A 23633-nucleotide genomic window follows, 5' to 3' on the forward strand; every position below is an offset into this window, starting at 1 on the left:
TTGGATATTAGGAAAAACTTTTTCACTAGGAGGGTGGTGAAACACTGGAATGCGTTACCTAGGGAGGTGGTAGAATCTCCTTCCTTAGAAGTTTTTAAGGTCAGGCTTGACAAAGCCCTGGCTGGGATGATTTAGTTGGGGATTGGTCCTGCTTTGAGCAGGGGGTTGGACTAGATGACCTCCTGAGGTCCCTTCCAACCCTGATATTCTATGATTTCTAGTGTCTTTTATCTAATCTAGATGTAAACATCCCAGGTGACTAACCTTTGGAAGATTGTCACAGCTGGATACTTTCACTTCTAGGAAGTTTTCTCTGAGATTGTCTCTCAATTTTTCCTTTCATAATTTCATCTCATTACTCCCATAACACAAAAAGAAAAGGAGTACTTGTGGCACCTTAGAGACTAACCAATTTATTTGAGCATAAGCTTTCGTGAACTACAGCTCACTTCATCGGATGCATACTGTGGAAAGTGTAGAAGATCTTTTATACACACAAAGCATGAAAAAATACCTCACCCCACCCCACTCTCCTGCTGGTAATAGCTTATCTAAAGTGATCACTCTCCTTACAATGTGTATGATAATCAAGGTGGGCCATTTCCAGCACAAATCCAGGGTTTAACAAGAACGTCTGAGGAAGGCGGGGGGGGGGGTAGGAAAAAACAAGGGGAAATAGGTTACCTTGCATAATGACTTAGCCACTCCCAGTCTCTATTCAAGCCTAAGTTAATTGTATCCAATTTGCAAATGAATTCCAATTCCACAGTTTCTCGCTGGAGTCTGGATTTGAAGTTTTTTTTGTTGTAATAGCGCAACTTTCATGTCTGTAATCGCGTGACCAGAGAGATTGAAGTGTTCTCCGACTGGTTTATGAATGTTATAATTCTTGACATCTGATTTGTGTCCATTTATTCTTTTACGTAGAGACTGTCCAGTTTGACCAATGTACATGGCAGAGGGGCATTGCTGGCACATGATGGCATATATCACATTGGTGGATGTGCAGGTGAAGGAGCCTCTGATAGTGTGGCTGATGTTATTAGGCCCTGTGATGGTGTCCCCTGAATAGATATGTGGGCACAGTTGGCAACGGGCTTTGTTGCAAGGATAGGTTCCTGGGTTAGTGGTTCTGTTGTGTGGTATGTAGTTGCTGGTGAGTATTTGCTTCAGGTTGGGGGGCTGTCTGTAGGCAAGGACTGGCCTGTCTCCCAAGATTTGTGAGTGTGTTGGGTCATCCTTCAGGATAGGTTGTAGATCCTTAATAATGCATTGGAGGGGTTTTAGTTGGGGCCAGGCTTAACAAAGAAAATAACAGAACACCATTAGCCGTCACCTTCAGCCCCCAACTAAAACCTCTCTAGCGCATTATCAAGGATCTACAACCTATCCTGAAGGACGAACCTTCACTCTCACAGATCTTGGGAGACAGGCCAGTCCTTGCCTACAATGTGCATGATAATCAAGGTGGACCATTTCCAGCACAAATCCAGGCTCTCTCACCCCCCTCTCCCCCCGGAGAACACACACACACACGCACACACACACACACACACACACTCTCCTGCTGGCAATAGCTCATCTAAACTGACCACTGTCCAAGTTTAAATCCAAGTTTAACCAGAACGTCGGGGGGTAGGAAAAAACAAGGGGAAATAGGCTACCTTGCATAATGACTTAGCCACTCCCAGTCTCTATTTAAGCCTAAATTAATAGTATCCAATTTGCAAATGAATTCCAATTTGTGCTGGAAATGGCCCACCTTGATTATCATGCACATTGTAGGGAGAGTGGTCACTTTGGATAAGCTATTACCAGCAGGAGAGTGAGTTTGTGTGTGTGGTTTTTGAAGGGGGGTGAGGGAGTGAGAGAACCTGGATTTGTGCTGGAAATGGCCCAACTTGATGATCACTTTAGATAAGCTATTACCAGCAGGACAGCAGGTGGGAGGAGGTATTGTTTCATGGTCTCTGCGTGTATATAATGTCTTCTGCAGTTTCCACGGTATGCATCTGATGAAGTGAGCTGTAGCTCACGAAAGCTCATGCTCAAATAAATTGGTTAGTCTCTAAGGTGCCACAAGTACTCCTTTTCTTTTTGGTAACTGTTTATGACTAGATTCCTCAGCTTTTATTGACTCTGGTAAGCACTAACTCATAAGGGTGGCATGACTAGCCCTTAGTTTGTAGCATGGTATCTCTCATAAAGTAGAGGTGCACGTTTGTGTGCAGTAGGGGTCTAGGCTGAGTAAAGGATTGGGGATACTCATGGCTTCTATTTCTGGCTCTGCCACGGAGTTTGTGTTACCTTTGGTTAGTAGTTTAAGCTCTCTGTTCTGCAAAACCCGCTTCTCTAACTCCATTTTGCCCCAGTGATGTTGTGAGATGTAATGTACAGTGCTTTGAGGTCTGAAAATTAAAGATGCTATTTACAAATAGTTCACAGTCAACTTTAATTCTCCCCCAAGGGAGACTTAGACTGGGGATCCACCTCAATTACAGCCAGCTTGTAGTTGCACCATTATCACCTCTGCTGTAGACAGGTAAAGCTGCTGTTTGCACTGTGGATCTTACCTTGATTTCAAGCAGCCTGGATAAAAATAAAGATTTAAAAGAATTGGTTTTAATCAATTGATTTATTCACATTTTGCTTGTTCTTTACTACTTATATTCTAGTCTTAAATTAATAATATGGATATTCTGTGTTTGCTGCTTTAATTACTCCCCTAATTGTTAGTAGAATTTCAGATTTTACATAGAGCCTTTTCTCTGCTAGAAAGCCTCACACTTAATGCCCATCTGTACTGAAAAGGCCAGTATCAAGGCCTCAAGGAATCCTCTGGGGTGAGACCAACACAAATGCATATGTGAAACTGATAAGCAACCAGCTCGTGCTATCCTTGTAAGCAATACTACCTTCCAATATACTGAACATCCATAAGTCAAGACAGGTGAAATGCTTTGACCTAGCCACACACCTTCAGAATGTGCACTGGCAGGATGTCATTTGGATTAAATGTTTCAAGAGGAGAAATCTAATGGCCAGAGCCTCGACGGCTGTAAACTGGTGTTGCTCCACAACAGCGGAGAACCTGACCCCGAGTGGTGTGAGACACTGTCCAGGGAGGTGAATGCGTGCGTCGGAGCATAGGTGGGTGGGGTCACATTCACAATGAACCTGTTATGTGCACTACAGTAACTGCAGAGGGAGGAGCTGTTTGTGCAACAAGCAGTTACACCCCTGGTCATCTTCATTCATTTGAGATTGTAAACTACTTAGTGTGTAAGCTTTTGGGAGCCGGGTCCATCTTTTTGTTCTGTGTTTGTATAACACCTAGCACAGTGGTCCATGAGGTCCTGGTCTATGACTGGCACTCCTAGGAGCTACCTCAATGCAAACAATAAATAATAACAGTACTAACAATTATAAAATCAGTAGCAATATATTATTTCTCACATCTTTAGTAAATGCCACGTGACTAGTTTTTTGCTGAACAATGCAGCCAGTATAGCTAAGCTGAGGAGAGCTTGGCAAGCCAAAAGATTATATGAATGTAATAATGTAGGGCTGTTCTGCACATATTTTATTACTGTCAAAATACAGGAAAGGAAAGAACATCAGCGATCATGTTATCTATGGCCCAAATCCTGTGATGCGATGTACCCAATGTGTTCCATGAAAGTAGTGTTAACTGCTTCTGCTGGAGTTGATTAAGTATTTTAATTATTTGGTTTGGCGTACTAAAAGAAACCTTGCAGAAACAGATAAGAATGTAAAAGCTGCCATACTGGGTCAGACCATGGTCCATCTTGCCCAGCATCCTGTCCCCGATAGTGACTAGTACCAGAGCTTCGGGAGCATTTATGGAGTGATGGAACTTCTGGCAGCCAGAGGTTTAGGGTCGCCCCGAGCATGGGATTGTTTTTTGTCACTGACCATCTTGGCTAATAGCCATTGATGGACCTGTCCTCCGTAAACTTCTCCAGTTCTTTTTTCAACACAGCTATACTTTTGGTCATCACAACATCCCATGGCAGTGAGTTCAACAGGTTAGATGTGCATGTGGAAAAAGTACTTCCTCTGATTTGTGTTAAACCTGTTGCCTATTAACTTCATTGGGTGACTTCTAGTTTTTATATTGTGTGAAAGGATAAATAACACTTCCTTATTCACTTTTTCCATATCATTCATGATTTTATAGATCTCTATCATTTCCCTCCTTAGCGTCTCCTCCTGTGGAAGTTGTTCCATACCCTGGATCACATTTGTTGCCCTTCTCTGATCCTCTTCCAATTCCATTATATCCCTTTTGAGATGGGGTGATCAGAACTGAACATAGTACTCAAGTTGTGGTTGCATCATGAATTTATATAGTGGCATTATGAAATTTTCTGTTATTTTCTATCCCTTTCTTAATAGTTCCTAACATACTGTTAGTCTTTCTGATCGCTGCTATTCACTGAGCGGAAGTTTTCAAGGAACCATGCATGGTGACTCCAAGATCTCCTTATTTGGTTGTAATAGCTAATTTAGAATCCATCATTATATATGCAGAGTTGGGATTATTTTTTCTGTTGTGCATTACTTTTCATTTAGCAATGTTGAATTTCATCTCTCATTTTGTTGCCCAGTCAGCCAGTTTTGTGAGATCCCTTTAACTCCTCACTGTTGGCTTTGGACATAACTATCTTGAATAATTTTGTATCATCGACACACTTTGCAACTTCACTGTTCACCCCTTTTTCCATATCATTAATGAATATGCTGAACAGCACAGGTCCCACCCAGTACAGATCCTTGGGGGACCCCACTGTTTACCTCTCTCCATTGAAAAAACTGACCTTTGTTTCCTATCTTTCAAGCAGTTACTGATCCACAAGACCTTCCTTCTTACACCATGTCTATTTAGTTTCCTTAACAGCCTTTGGTGAGGGACAGTATCAAAGGCTTTCTGTAAATCCAAGTACACTATATTGATCAGATCACCCTTGTCCATATGCTTGTTGACATCCTCAAAGAATTCTAATAGATTGGTGAGGCATGATTTCCCTTTACAAAAGCCATATTGATTCTTTCCCAACAAATCATCTTTGTCTATATGTCTGATCATTCTGTTCTTTACCATAGTTTCTAACCAATTTGAAGTACTGAAGTTAGGCTTTCTGGGCTGTAATTGCAAGGATCGCCTCTGGAGCCCCTTTTAAAAATCAGCCTTACGTTTGCTACTCCTCCAGTCATCTGGTGTTCTCATACTACATGCCACACTTACATACTATAGTTAGTGTTTCTGAAATTTCATATTTGAGTTCCTGAGTATACTTGGGGGAACACCGTCTGGCCCTGGTGACTTATAACTGTTTAGATGATCAATTTGTTTTAACACCTCTTCTATTGATACATCAATTTGGGACAGTACTTCAGATTTCTCACACAAAGAGAATACCTCTGATGTGGGTATCTTCCCCCACATCCTCTGCAGTGAAGATTGTTGCAAAGGATTCACTAGACTTCCCTGAAATGGTCTGGTCATCTTTGAGTGCTCCTTTAATGTGTAGTGACCCCACTGCCTTTTTGGCAGGCTTCCTGTTTCTGATGTACTTTAAAAAATTACTGTTCATTTTTGCATCTTTAGCAAGTTGCTTTTCAAATTCTTTCTTGGCCTGCTGCCTTATACTTTTATATTTTACTTGCAAGACTTTGTGCTCCTTCCTATTTTCCTCATTAGGATTAGACTTCCAAATTTTAAAGGATGCCATTTTGCCTCCAATGGCCTTCATTACTTTGCTGTTTAGCCATGGTGTTATCCTTTTGGTCCTCCCATTTCTTTTTGATTTGGGGTATGCATTTAGTCCAAGCCTCTATTACGGTGCTTTTAAATAGTTTCCATGCTGCTTGCAGGCATTTAACTCTTGTGACTGCTCTTTATTATTTCCATCTAACTAGCATCTTCATTCTTGTGTAGTTCCCCTTTTAAAATGTTACTGTGATGGGTTTTTTTTTTTGACTCCCTCCTCTCTCCACAAGGATGCTAAATTTAATTACTTTATGGTCTCTATCGATCAGATCATCTATAGTTACTGGTTGGACCAGATCCTCTGCTCTAGTTAGGACTAAATCAAGAATTGCCTCTCCCCTTGTGGATTCCAAGAGTAGCTGCTCCAAGAAGCTGTCAGTACTGGTGGGTAGAAATTTTATCTCTGCATCATGCCCTGCGGTGACATTTACCCAATCAGTATGATGATAGTTGAATTCACCCATTATTATTACATTCAAAGAACTAACTCTGATGCCCTTTCCCCAACATTGTAATTTCGAAAGCATCCTCAAAGAGTTTGAATAATGGGACTCAGTGATAATTGCCATGTGATTTTTGGATCATGGATTATAATTCTTATGTTTTAAAATGTTGCATTACAAAATTAATAATGATATGTTAATAGCACAATGTTTGTGAAATTGTGTATATGAAATGTGAACTATATTAATGTTTTGGAGTGCTAAACTTTTCAGTGTTAACACTGAAGTAATTTTTGGTAATGACAGAATGTTTGCCACTTTGGATATAGAAGAGAAAACTCATGAATAAAAATACAATTTTATTATATTCCATATTTTGTTCTTTGTCAACAGCACTTTTAGTAAAATTGTAAAATTCAAATAAGCTACTCTACCAGCTCTGACTCTGACGTGAGACATTTTAAAAATATCATTTATAATTTAGTTTGTTATAAATTTTCATAAAGGGTGAAATCCTAGCCCACTGAAGTCCATGGCAAAACACTGGGGGCAGGATTTCATCCAAACAGCCTATGCCACCAGTTACACAAGTGTCCTCAGACATGGTGCTAGTGTATCAATGGAACCATAGTCTGGACCAGGAAACTACAGAATTTACTTTCCTCATCTTTACATGCTAAAATATTACTTCTTATCAGACACATTTATGTATGAAGCCAATTTTAAAAGTGATGAACTGGTTAATATTTGAAAAGCGTGACCCACAAATTATACAGTCCAGTGATTCTCCAGATGTAAGATGACGGTAGCCTGTGGCCAGGATTTTCAACAGTGAATAGGTATTTCCCATTTTTGGTTGCCCAGATTGACACCTGATTATCAGAGGGTGGGCACTGGTACTCTGCACTTTCTGAAAATCAGGCCCCTTTACGAAGTCTCAAGTTGGACGTCCAAAATTAAAGGCAGCCAAAACCAATACTAACTTTTGCACATCTTGGCCATAGGATATAGACTTCTCTAAGCCTTCAAGGGAAATGCCCTGGATCCAAAAATAACACCCTTACCAAGCCAGTATGAAGGGAAGATAGGGAGGCTAGCATCACCCTGGGAGCAGAGTTGAGGCTGTTTGAGCTGAGCTGTGGATTTCCTTACTTTCAAATGTTTAGGACATTTGGAATGATAATCGTAACTTATCTCCTATTGTTTTAATGTTTGCAAGACTAGTGTTCTTTCACGTTTCTTGTAACATTAATGCTGGATTTCCTGGTTTCCTTAGTGACTCCTGCTTGCTGCCATTTTGTTTGGTCCTTCCTCTTCTTCACTTCTTTGTTAACATTTCAAGATAAAAGTTCCTCATTCTCAGTGGGGCTTTGCAGGTTCTAACACTCCTGTATAATCTTCCATTTCCCAAGAAAATTAGAGTTGCCAGTGTACCTTTCTAATTCCTGGTAACTGGACCCCTGAGGTCCTGCCTCCTTCTCTGCCTCTTCCCCCAGGCCCACCCCTTCTCTTCCTTTTCCCCCCAAGGCCCTGCCCCTGTCATGCACTTCTCTCCCCCATCTCCTCCCCCAATTCCTCGCAGGATCATGTCAAGGAACCTGCCCTGCTGGTGGGAAGCAACCCTGGCTGAGCAGGGGCTGGTGTGAGTTAATGATCCAGCACCTCCCCCTGCCTCGCAGTAACCAGGTTTTTGGTTCGGGTGCCATTTAGGGTTGCCAGATCCCTGAAAACCGGGCACCTGGTAAATGGCACCCAGACACACAAGCCAAAAACTCCACTGTCTGGGTAAAAAACAGATGGGTGGCAATCCTAAAGAGAACTGTCACACAGACTATTCTCAGTCAGAACTCCGAGTTGTTATCGGAATTCTAATTCTGTACCTTTTTCAGATATTCCTTGTGCTTCCAACTGATTAGTTTGTTGTCTTGGTTCAGCTTATAAAGTAAATATTACCCATTTAATTCCTTTAAGTTACTTCATATCTTTACAATTTGATTACAGAATTTCTATCATGTAGCCAAAGTATACGGAGCTTGTGTGTCTTAAACTTCTGTATTTAAAATTTTAAAACTTAAATGAACTTTTCCCATGCTTGTTTGATTATTTTATTTTCTGTTTGTTTACAAGGTTGAAAAGCCAGTGCATTGACATTTTGCTATTTAATTAAAACCACTGTGTTATGTAAATCTCCCTTGAATCAAACCATGAAAATGAGCTCTGGAAACAGACTTTAAAGGCTCTCCAATAGGAGGGCTGAGAGGAGAAGTTTCCTCTTGGCTGATCCTCTTCTGTAAAGAGACTGTTTTGGAATCTGTTTAATCTCAACATATTGGCTAAAACATATGTGTAAACACATGGTGTAGACAGTTCCCAAAGCTTTACTCTCCAAATTGTACAAAGAATAGAAGCTGAATATGGTACAACTCTTTCCTGGTGTATCTAAAAAAAGCCATGGTCCTTTTCTTGTCTCCCCTTCCTTCATGAATTCTTTACAAAGAGTGTATCTGTGGAAAATACCCGCAAATTAAAGCAAGGTTTGATTAATGTGAATACTAAGGTGAACTGAGTTAAACTTGGTTTAAACACTAGTACCTGAGTGACCTGTGTGTTTCCTTAAGAAAGCCATAACCACATTTTCATAGTGCTGTTCAAACACTAACCAATCAAATTGCACAAAGAGGTCAAAACTTTCAGACTTGGGTGTTTGAAGTCTGCCAGCTAAACACATACTTCCACCCTTAACCAGGCCCCCAAATCAAGATCCTTTGACCCGACACACTGCAATCAATGAGAGTTGCAACTGCTCAGCACCTCTGAACATCAGGCCAATCTTTATTTAGGTGCTGATGTGGCTTTGGGTGCCTGACTTTAGCAACCCAAGTTAGAAAATTTTAGCCTGAGTTCCTATTTGTGAGAACACATTATTTATACTGTAGGTGCCTTCAGTGAGTAGCCTAGGAATCAGATTTCAGAGTAGCAGCCATGTTAGTCTGTATTCGCAAAAAGAGGAGGAGTACTTGTGGCACCTTAGAGACCAACAAATTTATTTGAGCATAAGCTTTTGTGAGCTACAGCCGATGAAGTGAGCTGCAGCTCAAGAAAGCTTATGCTCAAATAAATTTGTTAGTCTCTAAGGTGCCACAAGTAGCCTAGGAATGTGGCATTTATGTTAGAGAAACATCTATAGGAGAAACATGACTCTGTGTGAAAGTGTGTGTCTAATGGAGCCTGGGACCATGGTAAAGAATATAAATAACAGTACTCTTAATGTGACCTCAGGCCCCATAGGAAAAAAGATTGAAAACATGTGAGAGTGTTCATGGCATTGATTATAAGATTTAAATCAAGGGTCAAAATCTAAAATGATCACTCAGAATATATCCACAACACAAGTGAACCCAGAGTAGCCCTGTATTCAGAAAAAGGGAGTTAGAGCCCTACCCTGCTGTCCAAGAGAGAGGCAGAGTCTATGCTAGGAAGTTTGACTGGCAAAATTTGCCTTGGGTTTGATACAACCCGGCATGCGTCCATACTTAATTTTGTGTCCTATTGCAACAAACATTCCTCCAACAACAATCCCACAATGCACCTGTCCCTTCAGCTGTGACCTGTCTGGTCAAAGTTTTGAACTCAGCTGCCAGTGTCTGAAAGCCAAGGTCCTATTTGAAATACCTAGCACAGTTGCAGCTACATGTGTTCCTGTAACCAGCTACCTTTCTCACAAATGATGCAAGCATAGCTCCCTCTCATCTTTGTGTTGCTTTGTGGTCTTGGACAGTGGTTCTCCAGCAGGGGTCCTGGGCCCCCTGGGGGCCGTGAGCTGGTTTCAGGGGGTCTGCCAATCTGGGCCAGCCGAAGCCCCACTGCATGAGGCTGAAGCCTGGGGCCCTGAATTCCACTAGCTGGGGTTGAGGCTGAAGCCTGAGCACTGTAGCTCTGCAGGGGCTCCTGTGGTGTGTCCTGCTTGCTACCCCCTCACGCAGGCCCTGGCTTTTATATGTAGAAAACCAGTTGTGACACAGGTGGGCCCTGGAGCTTTTATAGTCTTTTGAGGGAGCCTCAGAAAGAAGAAGGTTGAGAGCCCCTGATCCTGGAGAAAGGGTCTGGATTTTCTCAGCCTGGGGAGAGAGGAGAGCATGTCAGAGAGAAGGGCCGAGGCTGGGCAAAGGGCAAGGAAGAGAGGCTGGCTTACCAAGTCAATCCAAACTCAACCTGACTGCCTCTTGGTGACAACTGCACCATCCCAGGAGGATGGGGATTCTGATGGGTGCAACTTCTCATCACTCCCCTGGTTAAATAAACCAAGGGATGTGGCTTGGAAACTCAGCATGCCCTTCCTCCACCCCATTCCTTCCACCGCTTCTCCATCAACCCTCCTGCCCTTCCTTCCTACCTCCCACCCACACCATAGGCCCTGACTCCGTGGGTGCTCCGGGGCTGGAGCACCCACGGAAAAAAAATAGGGGGTGCTCCGTACCCACTGGGATGACCAGCTGTTGGCAGCCAGGGATCAACTGTTTTGTGGGTGCCTTGGCAGCTGAGCTGTTTCCTAGGGGCAGCCTGTGCACAGATGCGATCAGCTGTTTCCCACCTCCCTGCTCCAGCAAGGGCTGAGTGAGTCTCACCAAAAAAAAAAAAAAAAAGTCCTAGCATTAGGTGTGGGTGGGAGTGCTGGGCTCTCAGCAGCAGCACTGCCAGCCCCTCCTCACCCTCTGCTGCCCCATATCTCTTGGGCTGATGGCCATGTCCTCCACGTGTCTGGTTGCTCCCTGCCAGCCAGGCTCCACTCTGGCCACAGCAGGCACCAGGTGACCCAAGGGACCCCGGGTGCAATAGTGGATTAGGGGGAGGAAAAGCCTTGGACCCCAGTAGGAGCCTCCCTGAGGGGGAAGGGAGGGAGGAGAAGCCCTAGACACCGGCAGGAGCCATGCTGAGGGGGAGAAGCTCTGGCAGGAGACGTGCTTGCGGGGGAGAGAAGCCCCAGACCCCAGCAGTAGCCGTGCAGGGCTGGGGGAGGAGAAGCCCTGGATCCTGGCAGAACATGTGGGGCTGAAGTCCCCAGCTCGGAGCCCCAGCCACCCTAGTGGCAGAAGTGCAGAGCTGAAGCCCTGATCCTACTCTGTGAGGAGCTGGCCTGAACCCCTCTCTCTTCTATCCCCCCTGTGGAGCTGGCTCTCATTCTTTGGCTGTGGAGAAATTCAGCCCAAATCTACCCACCTCGGTATCTCCATTTCCTCCATCATCACAGCCATGAATGGATTTAGCATAGGAGGCAGGGTCAGCTTTAGCCCCATTTGGCAGGTGGGATCTAAGAGGTGACTTTCCCAAGGCTAAGCAGGGAGTCTGTGGCAGAGCAGAGAATCAAAGCCAGAACACCTGAGCCCAAGGCCTGTGCATTAACTACTAGGCAACCTTCCCACCCAAGGAGCGGGAACCTCCTCTGCCACTTTGAGTGGGTGGGTGGGAGCAGGCACTAGAGAGAGCTACCAGGAGGTGGGGAGCAGAGAGAGATGGGAAAAGGGGCAGAGTGGGAAGCAAGAAGGGGGAAACATCAGGAAGGGGAGCAAGGGCTTAGAGAAGAAACAAGGGAAAGGGGTAGGGAGAGCGAAAGGAAGGGAGAGGAGAAAGGGGCAGGGAGAGGGGAAAGACTTTCCATTGCTTGGCCCTCCCATCCACCTTCTTCCCACAGCCATCAGTGGCCTCAGCTCCCAAACAGGCCCCAAGCAGGTGTGAAGCCCAGAGTGAACATAATGTCTTTAAACAAGGATGTTAGTGAAGACAGCTTGTAGCTGAGTGTAATGTTTTTAATATACTGTAATTCATGATAATGTAATGATATATTTCATTACTATTTTAATAATGATACATTGTTAAGATGCCAATGATAGATACATTCAATGACAGAATATAAAAGAAGTCTATAAATATGCTGAAAATTGCCAGTTTTGGGGGGAGGCTGAGCCCCCCCCAAACACACACACCTCGACTTCAAGGTGCGGGGGGGGGCAGAAAGGAGTGAGCAGGGGGCAGGAGATGCTCAGGGGAGAAGACCTAAGGGGAGGGGGCAGAGCAGGGGCAGAAAGAGGTGGCGTGGGGCAGATTGGGAGCGGGGCCTTGGGGAAGGGATGGGGCACCCACAGGCAAAACCAAAAGTCAGCACCTATGTCTCACACTCCAGTGAGTGCACTCATCTTTTAAATGCATCCCAACTAAGTGGATGGGAACCTGGGAGGCAGTGACCATGAGATGGTCAAGTTCAGGATCCTGACACAGGGAAGAAAGGAGAGCAGCAGAATACAGACCCTGGACTTCAGAAAAGCAGACTTTGACTCCCCCAGGGAACTGATGGACAGGATCCCCTGGGAGAATAACATGAGGGGGAAAGGAGTCCAGGAGAGCTGGCTGTATTTTAAAGAATTCTTATTGCGGTTAAAGGGACAAACCACCCCGATGTGTAGAAATAGTAAATATGGCAGGCGACCAGCTTGGCTTAACAGTGAAATCCTTGCTGATCTTAAACACAAAAAAGAAGCTTATAAGAAGTGGAAGATTGGACAAATGACCAGGGATGAGTATAAAAATATTGCTCGGGCATGCAGGAGTGAAATCAGGAAGGCCAAATCACACCTGGACGTACAGCTAGCGAGAGATGTTAAGAGTAACAAGAAGGGTTTCTTCAGGTATGTTAGCAACAAGAAGAAAGTCAAGGAAAGTGTGGGCCCCTTACTGAATGAGGGAGGCAACCTAGTGACAGAAGATGTGGAAAAAGCTAATGTACTCAATGCTTTTTTTTGCCTCTGTCTTTATGAACAAGGTCAGCTCCGAGACTACTGCAATGGGCAGCACAGCATGGGGAGGAGGTGACCAGCCCTCTGCGGAGAAAGAAGTGGTTCAGGATTGTTGAGAAAAGCTGGACGAGCACAAGTCCATGCGGCCGGATGCGCTGCAGCCGAGTGCTAAAGGAGTTGGTGAATGTGATTGCAGAGCCATTGGCCATTATCTTTGAAAACTCATGGCGGTCTGGGGAAGTCCCGGACGACTGGAAAAAGGCTAATGTATTGCCCATCTTTAAAAAAGAGAAGAAGGAGGATCCTGGGAACTACAGGCCAGTCAGCCTCACCTCAGTCCCTGGAAAAATCATGGAGCAGGTCCTCAAGGAATCAATTCTGAAGCACTTAGAGGAGAGGAAAGTGATCAGGAACAGTCAGCATGGATTCACCAAGGGCAAGTCATGCCTGACTAATCTAATTGCCTTCTATGACAAGATAACTGGCTCTGTGGATGAGAGGAACGCAGTGGACGTGTTGTTCCTTGACTTTAGCAAAGCTTTTGACACGGTCTCCCACAGTATTCTTGTCAGCAAGTTAAAGAAGTATGGGCTGGATGGATGCACTACAAGGTGGATAGAAAGTTGGCTAGCTTGTCGGGCTCAACAGGTAGTGATCAATGGCTCCATGTCTAGTTGGCAGCCGGTATCAAGTGGAGTGCCCCAAGGATCGGTCCTCGGGCCGGTTTTGTTCAATATCTTCATAAATGATCTGGAGGATGGTGTGGATTGCACCCTCAGCAAGTTTGCAGATGACATTAAACTGGGAGGAGTGGTAGATATGCTGGAGGGTAGGGATAGGATACAGAGGGACCTAGACAAATTAGAGGATTGGGCCAAAAGAAATCTGATGAGGTTCAACAAGGACAAGTGCAGAGTCCTGCACTTAGGACGGAAGAATCTCATGCACCGCTACAAACTAGGGACCAAACGGCTCAGCAGCAGTTCTGCAGAAAAGGACCTAGGGGTTACAGTGGACGAGAAGCTGGATATGAGTCAACAGTGTGCCCTTGTTGCCAAGAAGGCCAATGGCATTTTGGGCTGTATAAATAGGTGCATTGCCAGCAGATCAAGGGATGTGATCGTTCCCCTCTATTCGACGTTGGTGAGGCCTCACCTGGAGTACTGTGTCCAGTTTTGGGCCCCACACTACAAGAAGGATGTGGAAAAATTGGAAAACGTCCAGCGCAGGGCAACAAAAATGATTAGGGGACTGGAATACATGACTTATGAGGAGACGCTGAGGGAACTGGGATTGTTTAGTCTGAGAAGAGAAGAATGAGGGGGGATTTGATAGCGGCTTTCAGCTATCTGAAAGGGGGTTCCAAAGAGGATGGATCTAGACCGTTCTCAGTGGTAGCAGATGACAGAACGAGGCGTAATGGTCTCAAGTTGCAGTGGGGGAGGTTTAGGTTGGATATTAGGAAGAACTTTTTCACTAGGAGGGTGGTGAAACACTGGAATGCGTTACCTAGGGAGGTGGTGGAATCTCTATCCTTAGAGGTTTTTAAGGTCAGGCTTGAGAAAACTCTGGCTGGGATGATTTAGTTGGGGATTGGTCCTGCTTTGAGCAGGGGGTTGGACTAGATGACCTCCTGAGGTTCCTTCCAACCCTGATATTCTGTGATTCTAACCTGATTCTCAACATGGTAAACCTGGGCCCTGTTGTGCTGGCTGGGATGGGGGTGAGTGAGCGGTGTCCCATTCAGTGTGTGTGTGTGTGTGTTTGTGCGTGCGTGTGCTCTGGAGCACTTCACGGGGCCAGCAGCTGCCTGGACAAGGATTTGGAAAACTTTCCAGGGATGTCATTGTTGAGAAGGAGGGCGGGAGATAGGAAGGATGGACAGGTGCCAAGTGGGGGTTGAGTGGATGAGAGGCTGGGAGGGAGCCCAGCTGAGTGAGTGTTAGGCAGGCTAGGTGGGTAGCAGGAGGAGTGGGTGGATAAGAGCCTGAATGGCTGCTGATCAGCTCTCTGATGAGCCTGTTGGGGATATGGGGACTCAATGGTAGCTGGTTGGTGGGTACGGGGAAGGGCTGCAGCTTAGGAGATGGTGGTGTTGGAAAGGAAACAAGAGAAGGTCACTGGGTTGGGGGGAAGTCAGAGGGCTCTGCGTTGGTGGGTAGAAAGGGGGAGTCTTCTGTGTGGGAAGGAGGAAGGGAGGGGTTCTGGTGTGTGGTCGGGCCTGTGACTTTGGGCGTGATCCAAAGTCTGGTGCAGGTTGGAGGCTCCTTCACTAGGGAGAACAGGGTGAATTGGAAGGAGTTGCTGGTACTGTGAGTGGCAGGAGGCTCCTGCCCACTCCAGCTCACTCTCCCGGCACAGCAGCTGCAGTGAGTAGGGCCAGGATCTTAACGGATGGGTATAGTGTCAGTAGCAGCTGCTCAGCACTTGTTAGCCAACACGCCACTCAATTAGCTGCCTAACTATGACTATTTCAGCCTAAAGCCAGGCTTCTATTTAAAAAAACCCACCATGGCTAAGCTGTGCTGTGGGCTGAATTCATTTAGCCACCCTAGCTGGGATTGCAGCACCAGCCTTAAACTCTGAGAGTGCCCCAGACTCCAGGAGGCACGGTCACGTTCTGCAGGGGACTCCCATCCCCTAACAGCTGGTTGGGCAGGAGCCTCTTCCTGTTATCTCAGGAATGGAAGGGACCTCTGGTGGTTGTCTAGTCCAGCCCCCTGCACAGTGGCAGGCCCAAGTAAACCTAGACCAGCCCTGACAGGTGTTTGTCCGACCCTGTTCTTAAAAACTTTCAAGGACGGGGATTCCACAAGCTCCCTTGGGAGCCTGTTCCGGATATTAACTACCCTTATAGTTAAAAGCTTTTCCCAATATGTAATTTAAATCTCCATCACTGCAGCTTAAACTATGTCTTGTCCTAACTTCAGCCGACATGAAGAACAACTGATCATCGTCATCTTTGTTTCAGTCCTTAACATGTTTGGTGACTGTTATCAGGTCCCCCCATCAATCTTCTTGTTGCATGACTAAACATGACCAGAGGTTTTTTTTAACCTTTCCTCATAGGTCAGGTTTTTTCTAAACTTTGTATCGTTTTTGGTACCCTCCCCTGGACTCTCCCTAATTTGGCCACATCTTTCCTACCTTGTGGCACTCAGAATTGGCCACAACACTGCAGCTGAGGCCGCACCAGGGCCAAGTGCAGGGAACAATTACCTTGCTAATCTTTTTCACAACTGCATCATTTTGTTGGTGCACGTTTAATTTGTGAACCACTATAACCTCCAGATTGTTTTCAGCAGTACTACAGTTAGTCCCGTTTGTATTTGTATTTTTTTCTTCCTAAGGGAAGTACTTTGCACTTGTCTTTATTGGCTTGGCAGCTTGTTACAGCCCCATTCTCCAGTTTATCAAGGTCGTTTTGACTGCAAGTCCTGGTCCCCAAAGTGCTTGCAACCCCTCCCAGCTTGTTGTCAGATGCAAATTTTATATGTCTACAAGCCAGGCCATGCCATTAATGAAAATGTTGGCCAGTACCAGACCCCCGCTGCAAGACCCACTCGCCACACCCACCCAGTTGACAGCAAACCATTGATAGCCACTCTGAGTATGGTCTTTCAAGCAACTATGCATTCACCTTATAGTAATTTCATGGAGACCATAGGGCTCCAGTTTGCATGTAGGTGTGTCAGATGCTATAACACTTGTACAGTTTTCTCTCAGTAACCCTGGCAAAGAAGGAAATGAGGTTGGTTTGCATAATTTGTTCTTGACAACGCCATGTTGATGTGGGGGTGCACCCTATTGCCTGGCACTTAGCCCTCCCCAGCGCAAGCCCTACGCCTGCTCCTTTGCACAGTGAATCATAGCCAGTGTCGGCTTTTACATGCTAAACAACTCACCCTTACTGGGGCTGGGTGGGTCCTAGCCCAAGCCCCACTGTGTTACCTGGCAGCCAAGGATACCTGTTAGAGGATGACCACTGTACTTGCAAAAAAAAAACTGTGCCTAGCTGCATAATCCCTAACTTTTCTCCCCAGCCTGTTGCAAAGCAACACCTTGCCCCAGCCCTACCAGGACGGTAGTGGGGGGGTTTGTATGTCACCTCCCCCTCCTCCACGTATCTGCAGGTCATGCCTAGTGGGAAATGTGTGACCACAAGGGAAAAAGCTGCAGCCACTTTTGCAGGAAGCGTCTGAGTCCTGCTGCCACAGGCCGGAGCCAAAAAAATGGAGCCTCCACAGCAGGGACCTTGCTCCTTACATGCATGACAATATTTACAGCTAGCTACCGCTGCCAGATCATGCTGGCTCATTAGCAATGTCTGAGCCAGAGCTCCATGCTCGCAGCCTCCCAGTATGCGGGTCAGCCCCACCTGCCCCTCCTTCCTCCTCCCCCCCAGGGCCAGGCAAGGCATGAGCCAGCCTCCTTGAACCAGGCCAACCACTACTGGTGCCACCCAGACCCACACACAGGGGCCTGGACTGACTTATGCACTCGGGCGGGGGTTGGGGTTTGTGTGAAAGCTCTGACTGCCAACGAGAGCAATTAATGAAAACAAAGGGAACAAAATACTAAGGGCAAAATGGCTCATTGTTCAATGTAGCGGCTGGGCTAGGCAGGTGCTATGCTGAGTGAACCGCTGCCACCTACTGACAATGGAGGCAATAGGCACACCAACTCATTGATCAAGGGCACGACCACAGTAGGTCCACGGTGCCACCTACTGTGGCTGGTGTTACCAGTACAGCACTGACGTGAACATTTCTGGTTCCCTAATCTTTGGGTTCAAAACGTAGTTGGGCGGGGCCGCTTGTCCCCCCCTCCCCTGAACCTGCTCTGACGTCAGTGCACTGCTCCGTAGTGCCTGCCCCCCAGTCTGGCACGACCAGCGTCATCATGGTGAGCCAGTGCAAGTGAAGGCTTGGGGAACAAATTGAAAAGCTGCTCTTTGACAACGTGAGCAGGCCCGGGCACGCACATGTGTGGGTTTATAGATGACAGTCACGGTGTATTTTTGCTCCCGTCTCATTTTATGGCCCCGGGGGGGGGGGGGGGGGGGGAACCCAGTCAGCGCCCCTGCGTGCTCTGTGTAGTAAAGATTTAGGGCTAACTCTCTAATATATGGTTTCAGAGGAACAGCCGTGTTAGTCTGTATTCGCAAAAAGAAAAGGAGTACTTGTGGCACCTTAGAGCCTAACCAATTTATTTGAGCATGAGCTTTCGTGAGCTACAGTGACGAAGTGAGCTGTAGCTCACGAAAGCTCATGCTCAAATAAATTGGTTAGTCTCTAAGGTGCCACAAGTACTCCTTTTCTTTTCTCTAATATACGAAGGCATCGTAGCACCTAACGCCTGGTCACAGAGGGGAATTCCTATCCAGGAGTTAGGTGCCCAGGTGCTCTGTGCTTTGTATGGGGCATGTTCAGGGCATCTCACAAGGCAGCAAGCTGAGCTGGACATTACCCCCACCTAGGCAGCAGTGACGTGAAGCGGAATGGAGCAGGGCTTAGGCCCTGAGCCTCACACTTATTTAGGTGTCTGAAGGACAGGTCAGATAGAGGCTTGGTATGCTCAGCCATGAACCTTTGCCTGATGGTAGGGCTCTGAGCCAGAGCAGCCCTTTCTTATGACAAATGAGAATCCCAATGGCCAGGAGCCTCACAGTCAAAGCTCTGCACTGCCTGATTTGGACCAGAGACTTTTGCATAGATGCCAATACCAGAGGGGACCCTTGTCCTCGTTGAAACTGGCCTCCTACATGATACCAGCTGTAGCACTTCCCCAAAATAATTCCTAGAGCATAATCTTTTAGCCAAAAGACCACGACCCTCGGTAAAGTGTTCCAGCGGTTAATCCCTCTCACTGTTAAAAAGGTAGGACTTATTGCCACGCTGAATTTGCCTCGCTTCAATTTCTCGCTGTTATAGGACACTCCCACCGCCAGGGGAATGGGCCATAGTATTTGATTTAGAGGCCAAGCTGTCTAATCACTTTGGTAATAAATAGAAGACAAGATTCCCTCCTCTGCAACGATTACAGGATAAAGACAAAAAGAAAAGGAGTACGTGTGGCACCTTAGAGACTAACCAATTTATTTGAGCATCAGCTTTCGTGAGCTGCAGCTCACTTCATTGGATAAGGATAAAGACATCATCGCCACCCCATTCCCTAGCCTCTCCATTTATTTTATTGAAATGTGACCCACATTCTAAGATCCTGGCACTGGTCCTGAGTGGTGCCTCTCATCATGACTTACATGGAGCCATACATGAGAAGCTGCAATATGCCCCTGGAGTTAGAACTCAGCACAGTCCAATTTTGCAAAGAATGGGCCTGGACTCAAATTACTTGAGCACTGAACTTCAACCAGACTATTTGCCATCATCTGGTTAAGTGTTTTTACTGGAGCCTGGGAGCACTGCAATGGGGGAGGGGAGGGGTCTGATCCTTCATCTTGGTGAGGGTTAAGTTGCCATCTTGTCTCTGACAAAAGGGTGCATACAAATGTGTCTCTAGAGCTAGGCACAGGATCTTCATTGCAACCTACAGGTTCTAGGTTGCTTTGTGCTGACAGGAAAAGAGAGAACAGCCCCCACTCAGGGTAATTGTGGTGTCTAGGCTGTTTAATACTCAGCACCACACATAAAACCAAGTGTTGTGTAGTGTTTGTAGGGACAGGTTCTGTATCCATTTGATGTGCTGCAAAGTCCAAACAGTGTTTCCCCCGGTAGCCTGAGTCTGCAGAGTGCTGAACAACATCACAGTCATGGGGAGCGACTGGCAGTAGGCAGGCTCAGTCACATGGAGTAGACCCGGGGAGGTATTCCAAGGCAACTGCTCTCTTTCCTGCTCAGCTGGCAGTAACTGGCTCATCCGGCAGTAACTGGCTCATCCTCCCATCACGCTGAAGAACAACAGAGCCAGGTTGGCCTGGGATTTGCTAAATGTGCCGACCACTCTTAGGAACCCAGCTCCCCCTGACTTTCAAAGGGAGCTAGGCCTGTAATGCCATCATCTCCTTTGAAAAAAATCTCAACCTTCGAGTTAATTTTCTATACACTATGGGGCTGCTGGCCCAAGCTAGTTCTTGTTTTGTGAACATGAAGGACCAGGGAGTCATTTCGTGTACCCTGGTGCCTACCTTAAAAAATTATAAACAGTGCATCTATTTAGAAAAATAAGTAGATAATATTACTGATGGTTTAAGATAAAAACATTCTTTGTGAATACAGCTATTTCAGTACTGGCCTGCTATACCAACTTTGTCCCTTAGAGGAGCTAAGGGTTACCTACTTGTACTTTGCTTGCCTGCTTCCTTTCTTCCACAATTATGTTAATGGAGCCAAATCTGTACTCCCTGAAAGCTGGCATGGTTATACTGTTTTGATGAGTGTTCTACATCAGTATGTATTTCCTGTAGAAAGCAAACCCTTCCCGTCACTCCCCGTTCACTTTCAGTTCTGTGGGTTCCAGTAACTGTTTAAATAAGTAGGTTCAAGTTTCCAGCACTCACTAGCTATTACCCTGTTCATTAAGCTAACTGCTGATCTTGTGCCTATGCAGTCAGAGTGCAGCTGTGTTCATCGTATGTCCAGATGAAGACTAACTGGTTTCACATCCTTCCTAGGAGCTGTAATGCTTCTTGAGAGTGGACGATGCCGATATACAGAATAAAAAGATGCCAGTGCAGCTACTTAAGGAGTCCCAGCTGGAACGAAGGGGTTATCAAGACGACATACTAAAAATACAGCAGCATTTTAAACCTGAAGACTTTCTCAGGAATTATCTATAAAGGGAAAAGGGTCAGAGTCTATTTGAATTATATGCTAATTAACACTGAAGTATAGACTGTGCCCCAATTTATGGTGAACTTTACTTACTGTTCCATTTTATTTTATTTGGTGGTGTAAGACATTTGGGAAATAGAAATAATACAAACTGTGGGGAAAGAGTGGTTTTCATGATTGGACTACATGTAACTCAAGTGTTAAAGATGAGTCAAATTCAGCTCTCGGTAAAATGTTACACGACCCCACTGAAGTCAGCAAATACCCTGCTAGAGAGAAAACTGCCACTTTCTCCCACCCCATACTTGTCCTCAGTTGCCACTCTTGAAAATGAAAGCCACTGACAGTACCTTTTGTCTGAGGATCACAAAATGCTTTGCAAACAATGATTTTAATCTCAGCATAGAAAGTAAGGGACATTCCCTTTTACAGATTGGGAAACTGAGATGTAGAAAGTTTAAGTGATTTACAGAAAGTCATACATCAAGTTGATGGCATAGCTAGGAGCACCCAGACTCCCTTTGTCCCAGTCACGTATGTTAGCTACCATCTCTCTTCATATAGACTCTTTAGATTACATTCGCCATGTTAACTAAGTCTTAAGATACATTTATTTTGCCTCTAATATGATCCATTGCTTTTTGTTCTGCCCCTAGTTTCCATTCTCATGATATATAAAGCAAAATGTCTACCTGCCATGGCAATAGACACTACCATAGTAAAATACATTATTTAAGGTTTTATCTTAACGTAAGAGGGTTCCCCCCCCACCCCAAGAAGCAGAAAAAGTTATCTAAGAAAGGCAAGCTCTGGTATGCTGAGATTTGATCAGTCTTGAAAAGTCAATAGAATTGCAGCCACAAAGAATTATCTATTTAGTCCCAAATTCTTAGTGGGCAGGTAATTTAAGGAAGGGAAGCCTGTGGTCTTCCATGCATAGATATAAATTTTACAGTTGCAAGGGCTGTAACTGTGATTGCACAGCAAATGGCTATTTAGTCTGCTTTGTGTGTCTCCATCACTTCATTTGCAGGGAGAGTACAGTAAATGCAGAACAAGTGGGTAAAAGTTTTAGCACATGAACACTGGGTCTAACTTTTTAAGAGCAGAATTTTATGAATAAGTTATTTCCTCATTATTAGTGTGTTCAATATATTCTCCTCTGTATAAAGAGCTACACTCCTCAGCTCTTTATACTCACTCCCATTCCAGGTATTTTATGTACGTCCTCAACGCTGTTAGAAGTACTATTTCAGCTTTTCATTTTTTTTCCTTCTCCACTTTATTGCACTCATAGAATCATAGACTTTAAGGTCAGAAGGGACCATTATGATCGTCTAGTCTGACCTCCTGCACAACGCAGGCCACAGAATCTCACCCACCCACTCCTGTAAAACCCCTGACCCATGTCTGAGCTACTGAAGTCCTCAAATCATGGTTTAAAGACTTCAAGGTGCAGAGAATCCTCCAGCAAGTGACCCGTGCCCCACACTGCAGAGGAAGGCGAAAACCCCCCAGGGCCTCTGCCAATCTGCCCTGGAGGAAAATTCCTTCCCAACCCCAAATATGGCAATCAGCTAAACCCTGAGCATGTGGGCAAGACTCACCAGCCAGACACCCAGGAAAAAATTCTCTGTAGTAACTCAGATCCCACCACATCTAGTGTCCCATCACAGTCCATTGGGCATATTTACTGCTAATAGTCAAAGATCAATTAATTGCCAAAATTAGGCTATGCCATCATACCATCCCCTCCATAAACTTATACCACCCCCTCCATAAACTCTATTCCACTTCAGTCCCCACTTCCCCATATCCGAGACCAACTTCCCTCTAATTTTTGACAGCCCGTGTGCACAAAACAATTTCTTCTGTGCCAATTTTTGTGCGCGTGTTTTGCTGTGCGCGCGGGGTTTAGGATCTGTGTGTGCGCGCCCAGCTTAGAGGGAACAGCGCCCCAGACCCTTCCTCAAAGGCCTGAGCAAACAACTGAGCTCTGAAAGACAACAGATTCATACAGCACTTAGAAAACCACAACGTGCTAAATCAGGGGTAGGCCACCTGTGGCACGCGAGCTGATTTTCAGTGGCATTCACACTGCTCGGGTCCTGGCCACCGGTCGGGGGGGTGGGAGGGGAGGCGCCTCTGCATTTTCATTTAATTTTAAATGAAGCTTCTTAAAACATTTTTAAAACCTTATTTACTTTACATACAATAACAGTTTAGTTATATATTATAGACTTATAGAAAGAGACCTTCTAAAAATGTTAAAATGTATGACGGGCACGCGAAACCTTAAATTAGAGTGAATAAATGAAGACTCGGCACACCACTTCTGAAAGGTTGCCGACCCCTGTGCTGAATCTTCTCCACATTCCCTTTTATCAGTGTAGAGTGTCTATATAGTTCATATATAGACATTGTATATATTTGATCAGTTCCCTCACCTCTTGTCTCTGTATGCCACTGTGTTCTAGACTGTGCTTTCCTAGGGGGGTATAGAAAAAAAAGGGCCACAATCCTGCCTGAATTAAAGTAGCACCCAGAGGCTACACATTTCAATAATTCACCATAACAGCGACAATTCCCTACCCAATTAAAAAGTAATTGTGGGAACCTATTGGGAGAGCATTTATTGTGAGCAGCATCAGTCATTTATGATGCAACACAAGGAGGCAGAACCTTCCTATGCCCCAAACCACAGTGATTTCACCCCATTTTCTCAGCAACAATTTAGCAGCAGCCCAAGCAGCTCAGACTCCACCAGCCTGGGCCAGGTTGATGCGGAGGATATGAAATATTACCAGACATTAAA

The sequence above is a fragment of the Caretta caretta genome, chromosome 5, assembly GCF_965140235.1.
Source record: "Caretta caretta isolate rCarCar2 chromosome 5, rCarCar1.hap1, whole genome shotgun sequence".
In the NCBI taxonomy this organism is placed as follows: Eukaryota; Metazoa; Chordata; order Testudines; family Cheloniidae; genus Caretta; species Caretta caretta.